Below are 10,553 nucleotides of genomic sequence, written 5' to 3' on the forward strand. Positions count from 1 at the left end.
TCCTATATATATTATTTAAATGTAAATTACTAGCCATTGAGTCAGTGCTATACATAGACGTATACAATATTCTAAATGTTATAAACACGAGTAGGAAGAGATGGATAGATACGTAACCTAGCTAATTGTAGTTGTTTCATAAAAACAAAACAGCGTTTTGTAGATGAACAGTCAAACGATGACAGCAACAATGAACATTTGTTATGTGTTTGTTCGGTAACAAACATTTCAGTTTAAAACATTTGATTGTTATGTGTTTGTTCAGTAACAAACATTTCATTTTAAAACATTTGGTTGTTATGTGTTTGTTCAGTAACAAACATTTAATTTTAAAACATTTGATTGTTATGTGTTTGTTCAGTAACAAACATTTCATTTTAAAACATTTTTGTTATGTGTTTGTTCAGTAACAAACATTTCATTTTAAAACATTTGGTTGTTATGTGTTTGTTCAGTAACAAACATTTCATTTTAAAACATTTGGTTGTTATGTGTTTGTTCAGTAACAAACATTTCATTTCTAAACATCGGGCTATCTGCTGAATCCACCGAGGAGAATCGAAGCCCTGATTTTAGCGTTGTATGAACGTTTGGGAATACAAATATTTCATTTTTACAAGGTTTATGGAACAGGGTAGAACATTAGGTACAACATTTTTTAATTTAATTGTATTTTAATTATTCTTTAGAAAATGTTCCCACTTCGTAAATTTTGTACCTCATTGTTTACCATGTTTAATATCGTTTCTTGAAAATGGAATATTTATATTTCGAAATGTTCAAGAAATCAATGTTTGCTACTGTACACACACGTGTCAAATATTCATTGTTCCTTCCGTCGTACTGTTGTCCATCATCAAACTTTGATTCCCGTCTTGTTAACATTCAAATTAATGAATACCCTACGCTAGTACAGCGGTAAGTCTCTGGATTTACAACCCTAGAATCAGGGCTTCGATTCTCATCGATGGGCTAGGCTTTGCCATAAGGAAAACACAAACACAAATTAATGAATAAATAAATTTGAGTTCTAAACTGAACTAAATGTTCAATGTTACAAAATAATCTTGGTAAAGTTTTACATAACCAACAATATTCAAACTAAGCACTCAGCACCACAGTGTTGAATAGCAAAGTGCAGATAAAAGTAACTATGACATCAGTCTTTTCTTTAAGGAGATGACAATTTCAAAATGGTTGCCTATACAGAATATACATACACTTTCGTCTGGCACCCTCTGGTAAACTACTGTCGATACCATCTACAAAACAAGCAAGCAAATATTCACCTGGTGTGAAAGAGTACACCACAGTTTGGGGCAGATGGGCAAGGACAGTCATCTCAAAGTCACTTCCCCTGTGCTATTATCATCCATGTGACTCTGTGCAAGGTAATCTTCAACACAATTATATCTATTATTATATGAATCCAAAAAGCTTTGGTCACTATCAGCCCCATTGCCATTGCATAGTTCAAGTGCACTGAGCACGTGAGCAGCAGCTGCACTTTGTATTTGATCTTCGGTAACTATAGCTATGCAAAACATTGGTCAAAAGAAACAGTTACAATTATCTCAATACGTTATAGTGAACTTTAGATGTGGTGAATTTGATATGGCATTTGCTCCACCATCTTGTTATTGAAATGGCTGTACAAACTGCGTTTCCAGCAAAACACAAACTTCTCTCTCTCATTGTTTGTCGATGGATTACACTTGCAGTCTATCCATTCAGTTCTTGGCGCTGTAGGCCTATCAATAACTTAACATTTTTTGTCGTTGTATTAGGCTTAACCGTTTTGGTTTTAGGTGTCTCTTGTTAGGTGTTCTAACTTATTTCGGATGAGTCTCGAATTTATTATGTTACGTATGTTAATATATTACTGTTTCAAATACGTGTAGTCGTAAATTTGAATTTGAATTAAGTAGTTAATTAACCATTTACATATATCAAATTTATGTTGTTTACCAACAAGCTTCACACACAGGCGGGACTTGCGCAATACACAGTCAAGAACATAAGTCACAAGCAAAAAAGAAAACTATACAGAAACAAGCGTAGGCACTAGAATGTGTATTAATAGTTTTATTAAAATAGAGAACAACGGTTCGACCTTCTTAGGTCATTTTCAGGTTAACAAAGAAAGTTTGCAACTGACCGTTGTCGGGCGCAAGTCTTAAGATCGAGAGTATAAACGGGTACGGGATTGTAGAAGGCATTCTAGTATATGTTAGGTTATTAGTTAGTATAGGTATAAAGATGTTCCTTTATATTGGTTTAATTTTGGTTTGAGTTGTTGCAAAATTAGGACTTCTTTGATTTTACATTTGTTTATATTTGTTTCCCCACTTAGTATCTGGGTTTTGTCTACAGTTAGATTGTGTTTATTTGCAGTGCTCAAAAATGTGCGAAGGTGTTTTTGTGTTCTTTGAATCTAGTTTCCATTTTTCTGTTTTTTTCTCCAATACAGAAGTCGTGGTAGTTACTGCATTGTATTTTATACTTTATGTTGGTGTTGTGTTTGTCAGTGTACTTTTTACATAGTATGAAGTTTAGTGTCGTACCTGTTTTTTTTTTAATAAATTTGGTGTTTACTGGAGTGTTGTGTTTTGTTGTAAGATTTTTCCAAATGTTGGTTATTTTTTCGCTGACATCGGGAACATATGGTATGGAGCAGTATAAGGTTTTGTAGTTTGTTGTATCTTGGGATTTATTGTTGTTTGTTTGCTGTTGACCGTGTTGTTCATCTAGGTGTGTACGTGTAACGTTTTCAACAGTTTTTGGAGGAAACTTATTGATGTTGATGAAGTGTTGTTTTATTTTGTTGATTTCATCGTTAATTTTATCTGGTGAACATAGTTTTGTGACTGTGTTTATTTGGTTTATTAATATGTTGAGTTTTTGTTTTGTTTTATGTGCTGAGTCCCAGGGAATGTATAATCCAGTATGGGTGATTTTTCCGTGGATTTCTCTTTTGAATTGTGTGTCGGTTCTTGTGATTTTGAGGTTGAGAAATGATATTTGGTTAGTTTTTCGTGTTCACAGGTAAACTTAATGTTGGAGTGTATAGAGTTAATGTGGTTGAAAAACACTAAGTGTGTGTGTTCTGTAAATTTGAGCGCAGATAGCCCTTGTGTAGCTTTGCACGAAATTCAAAACAAACCAAACCAATCTGTAAATGTGAATCTAGCAACTGTATCGCCAACATATCTGTACCAGTATATTGGTGGGTGTAAAGTTGAATTTATCGCTTGAAATTTAATGTTGGCTATAACTGGTGACACGGGATTGCCAATACTTAGGCCATTTATTTCTAGGTAGTTTTACTGATAGTGAAGTAACCCACTTGAAGTAAAAATGTATCTCAGACAGCTGGTATTGGTATTAACACTTTCACTAATAAAGCAAAGAACAACGTTTCGACCTTCTTAGGTCATCTTCAGGTTAAGAAAAAAACAAATATTGATTACCCTTTATTTAAGGCATTGCAATGTTTCCTGAGAAATGCATTCTCAGCGAACATGCTCAAACATATGAATAAAACTGCTGTCTCTTTTCATGACGTTCATTGATTCATCATAAATACTAGTCTCTTACCAGATGTTGATGGCAGTCGTGCAGTCCAATATACTGGCAATGAGTTTGTTTGTAAACTTGGGAAGAACAAACAAACCGGTAAGCCAGTAGCAGATGGTAGATGACAAATGTTTCTAATAAACAACACATTGACAAAATTTGACATTCACCGAAACGTTCTTCCATTTCTAAGTGGAAATAAGCAAGATTGAAGTTTGATAACATTAACATCTTATCAAATATCATAAGTTTCAGTGCATATAATCTTTTGTGTTTTATTTTTTTAAGGCAGGTAACTTGATGTTTTTCCTTAATGTTCAATACCTAGTTGAAACAGCCTATGCACTGCAATGCCACCTACCTACATTGTATATAGCGCGTCCAGTAGACGAAACGAAATAACACGTTGTCTCATTACGTACACAATTTTTCATAATATGTTTCACCTGCTTTCTAAGGGTTCCAATTAAAGTGATTTGCCAGTTTCACCGACTCTACTGACAAACATCTGTTATGACTCAAATTATTTCACTTACATTTTCCAGATTTAAGTGATCCGCAATCCGATTGAAAACACGCTACTGTTCTATATAAATACACTGTCCAAGTGACCACTTTCAATAAATTCAATGTTTAGAACGTCGTACATTGCTGCTTCTGCTCCACCTAGCAAGTTGACACCTTCCTTTTCTGTGTCGTTGTTGTCGTCATTTGTTCCCCATCTTCATCGTTTTCAGATTCATTAATGACCTTTACTGTCGATTGTGTTTACAGCAGGCGTTAAAGACTTTCATGGTAAACTTTCAAGATACTGCATGTCTTCAAAACTGAATAAAGACATCATCAGCTCTCTAACCATTACCAGTCATCTCTGATTCATTAATAAATGACACAAACAGAAACAATAAGGAGTTGTAATAGTCTCCAAGTTGCTTTAACTTCATGGGATCGAAAATATTGTGATTAACAATTCTTGTATTGTGCAGGTTTCTGTCCTCTCTGTTTCCAGTTTCATTAGTGCCAGTACTGTAAGTGATTAACAATTCTTGTATTGTGCAGGTTTCTGTCCTCTCTGTTTCCAATTTCATTAGTGCCAGTACTGTAAGTGATTAACAATTCTTGTATTGTGCAGGTTTCTGTCCTCTCTGTTTCCAGTTTCATTAGTGCCAGTACTGTAAGTGATTAACAATTCTTGTATTGTGCAGGTTTCTGTCCTCTCTGTTTCCAGTTTCATTAGTGCCAGTACTGTAAGTGATTAACAATTCTTGTATTGTGCAGGTTTCTGTCCTCTCTGTTTCCAGTTTCTTTAGTGCCAGTACTGTAAGTGATTAACAATTCCTGTATTTTGCAGGTTTCTGTCCTCTCTGTTTCCAGTTTCATTCGTGCCAGTACCGTAACACCATTTGACAAAATTATAAAGACTCACATCCTTCAATTCTTTCGGTTTTTAGAATAAAATCCTTCAACCCAGTTTTCCTCACACAAGAGGTTTCAATCGCCAATCTTAGTTATTATATATTGCATATTTTTGTGCTTCTTTACCGTTCTTTTGTTTGGCATGTCAAAAGTAACAAACAGAGCAGTCTCAAACTTTCACAAAGATGATTATCAAGATGTAATCCGACGACTCGTAAAGACTCGACAACAGAGTGAGCTTACACCGAAAGTACGCAATCGTTTGTATAAAGATTCTCTTTCACTGGTTTTTCTCCTACAACCCTTGCATGTGTCTTTTTCAGCCTCAGTTATATGTATCCTTTCATGTTATGAGCAAGAAACGATTCTGAAATGAATTGAACGTCCATATTAACTTTCCAAGGTATCAGTAAGGAAAGACTGTGGTTATTGATCTTTTCTCTTCCTGAGAACAAGGAAATTTATAAGTTTTGTTCTTCGATTTGACGAAATCGTGTTAATAATTTTTTATTTTTTTTTGCAATAACAGCTACACTTATGTAACTAGTGCTTTGTACTCAAACGATGCAGTGCTGGGTTTGTCTTTTCATCACGTATTTGACAGCTTATGTGGTCTTAACTCCACTTGAGAACATTCTCAGGAGAATCTTTTCCTATGATAGGACCATCTTTATCCATATGGTAACACATGTTAATGTGTGACAAGCGTATCTTTATTCACTATAACACTTGGTATTGTATGACAGGATCATTAGTGTATGGAAGTTAGATTTATAATTTAGTTAGTGTTTCTATAAGTTATGTAAGCATATTTTAGTGTAGATCTGTATTTTAGTTGGAGATATATATATATAACATATATAACAGCTAGTTTGTATGTCACTTTTTGTAACTTCGTGTTTCAGTCTAAGATTTATTTTCAGAGTCTCTTAACTTGGTACGTGGTTATTAGTTTTGTACTTTACTCAACTTGTCTTTCGGTACTTTAATTTTAAGTGTGTATATTAAAGCCAGCTTTTCTGACAATCTCAGTATATCAGTTCAAGGTTTTATTTATATTTGTTTTCTCTCATTTTCTATCATCTAGTGAGACAGAAATCTACTACTGAAGATAGAGAATAGTGAAGTTGTCTTATGTGAAAAATTCAATCTACTACTGAAGATAGAGAATAGTGAAGTTGTCTTATGTGAAAAATTCAATCTACTACTGAAGATAGAGAATAGTGAAGTTGTCTTATGTGAAAAATTTAATCTACTTCTGAAGATAGAGAACAGTGAAGTTGTTTTGTGTGAAAAATTTAATCTACTACTGAAGATAGAGAACAGTGAAGTTGTTTTGTGTGAAACATTTAATCTACTACTGAAGATAGAGAATAGTGAAGTTGTTTTGTGTGAAAAATTCAATCTACTTCTGAAGATAGAGAATAGTGAAGTTGTCTTATGTGAAAAATTCAATCTACTTCTGAAGATAGAGAATAGTGAAGTTGTCTTATGTGAAAAATTCAATCTACTTCTGAAGATAGAGAATAGTGAAGTTGTTTTGTGTGAAACATTTAACTTACTACTGAAGAGAGAAAATAGTGAAGTTGTTTTGTATGAAGAATTTAATCTGATACTGAAGATGGTGAAGTTGTTACGTGCTGTGTGATTTGTATTAGGACAGTTACGAAATAACGACATTTACAAATGCTTGCTACTCTTCGCTAATCCTTCCAACACTTTAGAAAGAAACACTCACTCACACACAGAGACATAAAACAAAAAAGGAAGGGTAAGAAATAAATAAAGTCCAAAACACTATTTTCCTGCCATAAAGAAACAAACCTAACGATGTTTCGTTGTAGCAGCGAAACCACAAACAACACTGTTGTCAAGATTACAAACATTTACATCGATCACTGCATGGACGTGATCCAGCTTACGACAAGAGAGGTCTCTGAACCAATGATTATCTATCCTCCTCACCAGTACTGTTGGAGGAAGCTAATCTTTATTGTTACCAACTATTGTCAACCAAACAGGGCAGTAGGATGTCACTTTACAAGGGTGCCCAATATCTCACAGAGTTAACAATAGGCCTCCGTTTATTACAGCACTCCTAACGCCTGGTCTCTGACATTGGTGGAGATCGTTTTACTTTGTTGTAGTCCATACAATATCGTAAGAACGATTACGTTGCTCTTTTAGACATTTGGAGTGAAATATAGCTATTCTGGTGGTTTAGAAGGATGTGGTAAGTAGTATAAGTACCGTTACTATGACGACGTAATGTTCTTAGATGAGTTTCGATCACGTGATAAAGGAAGAGAGAAGAACGTCTTATGTAACAAGTATTATGACAGGTCATTGTTATGGCCGTTGCTTAGGAGCTCTCTATTACGGAATTCAAAAATATATCTATACACATATATAGATGGATGGATGGATGGATGGATAGATAGACGAGTATTAAGGACATTAAACTTCTGTACACATTTTCTTTTTATATGTTGTACGAAAAAATACTTCTCTTTTTTTTTCCATTTTGGTCATGCTACCTGAAACCTGGAAAGATAAACTGCTACATTAGAATCGTTGCTTGGATAACGTAATCGTGGTTTCCTAGAAGGTATCAACGTATTCTTCATAATGTCTTCCTATTATTTACAGTAAACCTTTATAAAATGCTGAATTATTTTTTTAATGAAGAAAATATTGTTGTCAATACCGTGTAACTGTTTCTGTTAGATCTATGGGTACATATCAAAGCATTAAGTTGATTTTTGTCTAATAGACCTTTAGCAATAAAAAGATTTCACAACATAGCCAGGGCTAAATAGATGTACCATACTAACCTTTCGTGTTTATCTGTAAGTTGGCAATATAAAGAATGCAGAACGCAACCAGGGTTATACGGATGTTCTATACTGATCCATTCTATTTAAGTAAACTTCCAGTCTTACTTTACTCGTTGTAAAACCTCTGAGATTTTAAGAGCACAAATTTCAAAGTTTACTGAGATAAATATTTAGAATTTTCAATTTTCTGCATTAGGAATTAATGTTTTTCTTGTCGCAGTAACATTATCTATGACCAAACTTATCAAGGTGTATATTAAAATATAAAATTAAAAATCTGTAAATAAACGTATATATAAGTACTCTGATATACGATAAAGCACTGAAAAACACAAAGCTCAAAATTCTAGAATTGTTTGGAAAAATTGCAGTAGATTTTGAAAATAAATAAAAAAGTTTAAAGGCTACAAGCACAAAATAAAAATAATAATTCACATCAATATCCTTGTTCTAACAACAATGTCCTCGCTCCGTACCCCAAGTTGATAAAAAGGTATATTTCACTTCACGGGAAGCTACCTAACTTCTTCACACGTGAGTTTATTTCACCGACGAAAATATTCAAAGACCTTGTAGAAATACAATTAATTCACTGTTAAATGGTTTGTAATGTTTAATATCTATAAATGTTCCTGGTCAAATATTTGTAGATAAGCGTTAATCACAATTGTAACTTCCGAGGTTTATAGTATACTAACTGTATCAAGCCAACAATATAATCTGTCTCTACGCGTTGCGTTGGTTACCTTTGATAAGCTTGGGAGGAGATTTTTCTAGAAATGTCAGCTCAGGCAACAGTATTGGTGTTTTACGTACACACATCGTACATTGTTGATTCTTACGCTCGAGAATCTACTACAAGTTTAGAGAACAGGCAAGACTTTTACAATACTCGTTTAACAATATAAGTTACATGCATTTCTAAATATATATTAAACTGAAACAAACATAGATATTAAAATAAATACATAATAATAAATCCATTAAACAGGTTGCGAGTCAGAAGCTCCAAGTTTCGAGCCCCGATATACTGTATAACACACTCTGCGCTTTCACTTGTTGGAAAATTGCAGTCGTGACTGTCAATTCCGCTGTTTGTAAGAGTAACCATGGTACAGTGTATTCTGTTGACTACTTTCCTTCCCTATATCCATGGTACAGTGTTCGTTGTTGACTAGTTTCCTTCCCTATATCCATGGTACAGTGTATTCTATTGACTAGTTTTCTTTCCTATATCCATGGTAGAGTGTATTCTATTGACTAGTTTCCTTCCCTATATCCATGGTACAGTGTACGTTGTTGACTAGCTTTCTTCCATATATCCATGATACAGTGTATTCTATTGACTAGTTTCCTTCCCTATATCCATGGTACAGTGTATTCTATTTACTAGTTTTCTTCCCTATATCCATGGTAGAGTGTATTCTAGTGACTGGTTTCCTTCCCAACATCCATGGTACAATGTATTCTATTTACTAGTTTCCTTCCATATATCCATGGTACAGTGTTCGTTGTTGACTAGTTTCCTTCCCTGTATCCATGGTACAGTGAATTCTATTGACTGGTTTCCTTCCCTATATCCATGGTACAGTGTATGTTGTTGACTAGTTTCCTTCCCTATATCCACGGTACAGTGTTCGTTGTTGACTGGCTTCCTTCCCTATATCCATGGTACAGTGTATTATATTGACTAGTTTTCTTCCCTATATCCATGGTACAGTGTATTCTATTGACTAGTTTCCTTACCTATATCCATGGTACAGTGTATTCTATGACTAGTTTCCTTCCCTATATCCACGGTACAGTGTATTCTGTTGACTGGTTTCCTTCCCTATATCCATGGTACAGTGAATTCTATTGACTGGTTTCCTTCTCTATATCCATGGTACAGTATATTCTATTGACTAGTTTCCTTCCCTATTTCCATGGTACAGTGTATTCAATTGACAAGTTTCTTTCCCTATATCCATGGTAAAGTGTACGTTGTTGTCTAGTTTCCTTCCCTATATCCATGGTACAGTGTATGTTGTTCACTAGCTTCCTTCCCTATATCCATGGTACAGTGTACGTTGTTGTCTAGTTTCCTTCTCTATATCCATAGTACAGTGTATTCTATTGACTAGTTTCCTTCCCTGTATCTATGGTACAGTATATTGTATTGACTAGTTTCCTTCCCTATGTTCATAGTACAGTGTATTCTATTGACTAGTTTCCTTCCCTATATCCATGGTATAATGTATTCTATTGACTAGCTTCTTTCCCTATATCCATGGTACAGTGTATGTTGTTGACTAGTTTCCTTCCCTATATCTATGGTACAGTGTTCATTGTTGACTAGTTTCCTTCCCTATATCCACGGTACAGTGTATTCTGTTGACTGGTTTCCTTCCCTATATCTATGGTACAGTGAATTCTATTGACTGGTTTCGTTCCCTATATCCATGGTACAGTGTATTCTATTGACTGGTTTCCTTTCCTATATCCATGGTACAGTGTATGTTGTTGACTAGTTTCCTTCCCTATATCCATGGTACAGTGTATTCTATGACTAGTTTCCTTCCCTATATCCACGGTACAGTGTTCGTTGTTGACTGTCTTCCTTCTCTATATCCATGGTACAGTGTATTCTATTGACTAGTTTCCTTCCATATATCCATGGTACAGTGTATTCTATTGACTAGTTTCCTTCCCTATATCCATGGTACAGTGTACGTTGTTGTCTAG

The sequence above is a fragment of the Tachypleus tridentatus genome, chromosome 8 (genome assembly GCF_004210375.1).
Source record: "Tachypleus tridentatus isolate NWPU-2018 chromosome 8, ASM421037v1, whole genome shotgun sequence".
In the NCBI taxonomy this organism is placed as follows: Eukaryota; Metazoa; Arthropoda; class Merostomata; order Xiphosura; family Limulidae; genus Tachypleus; species Tachypleus tridentatus.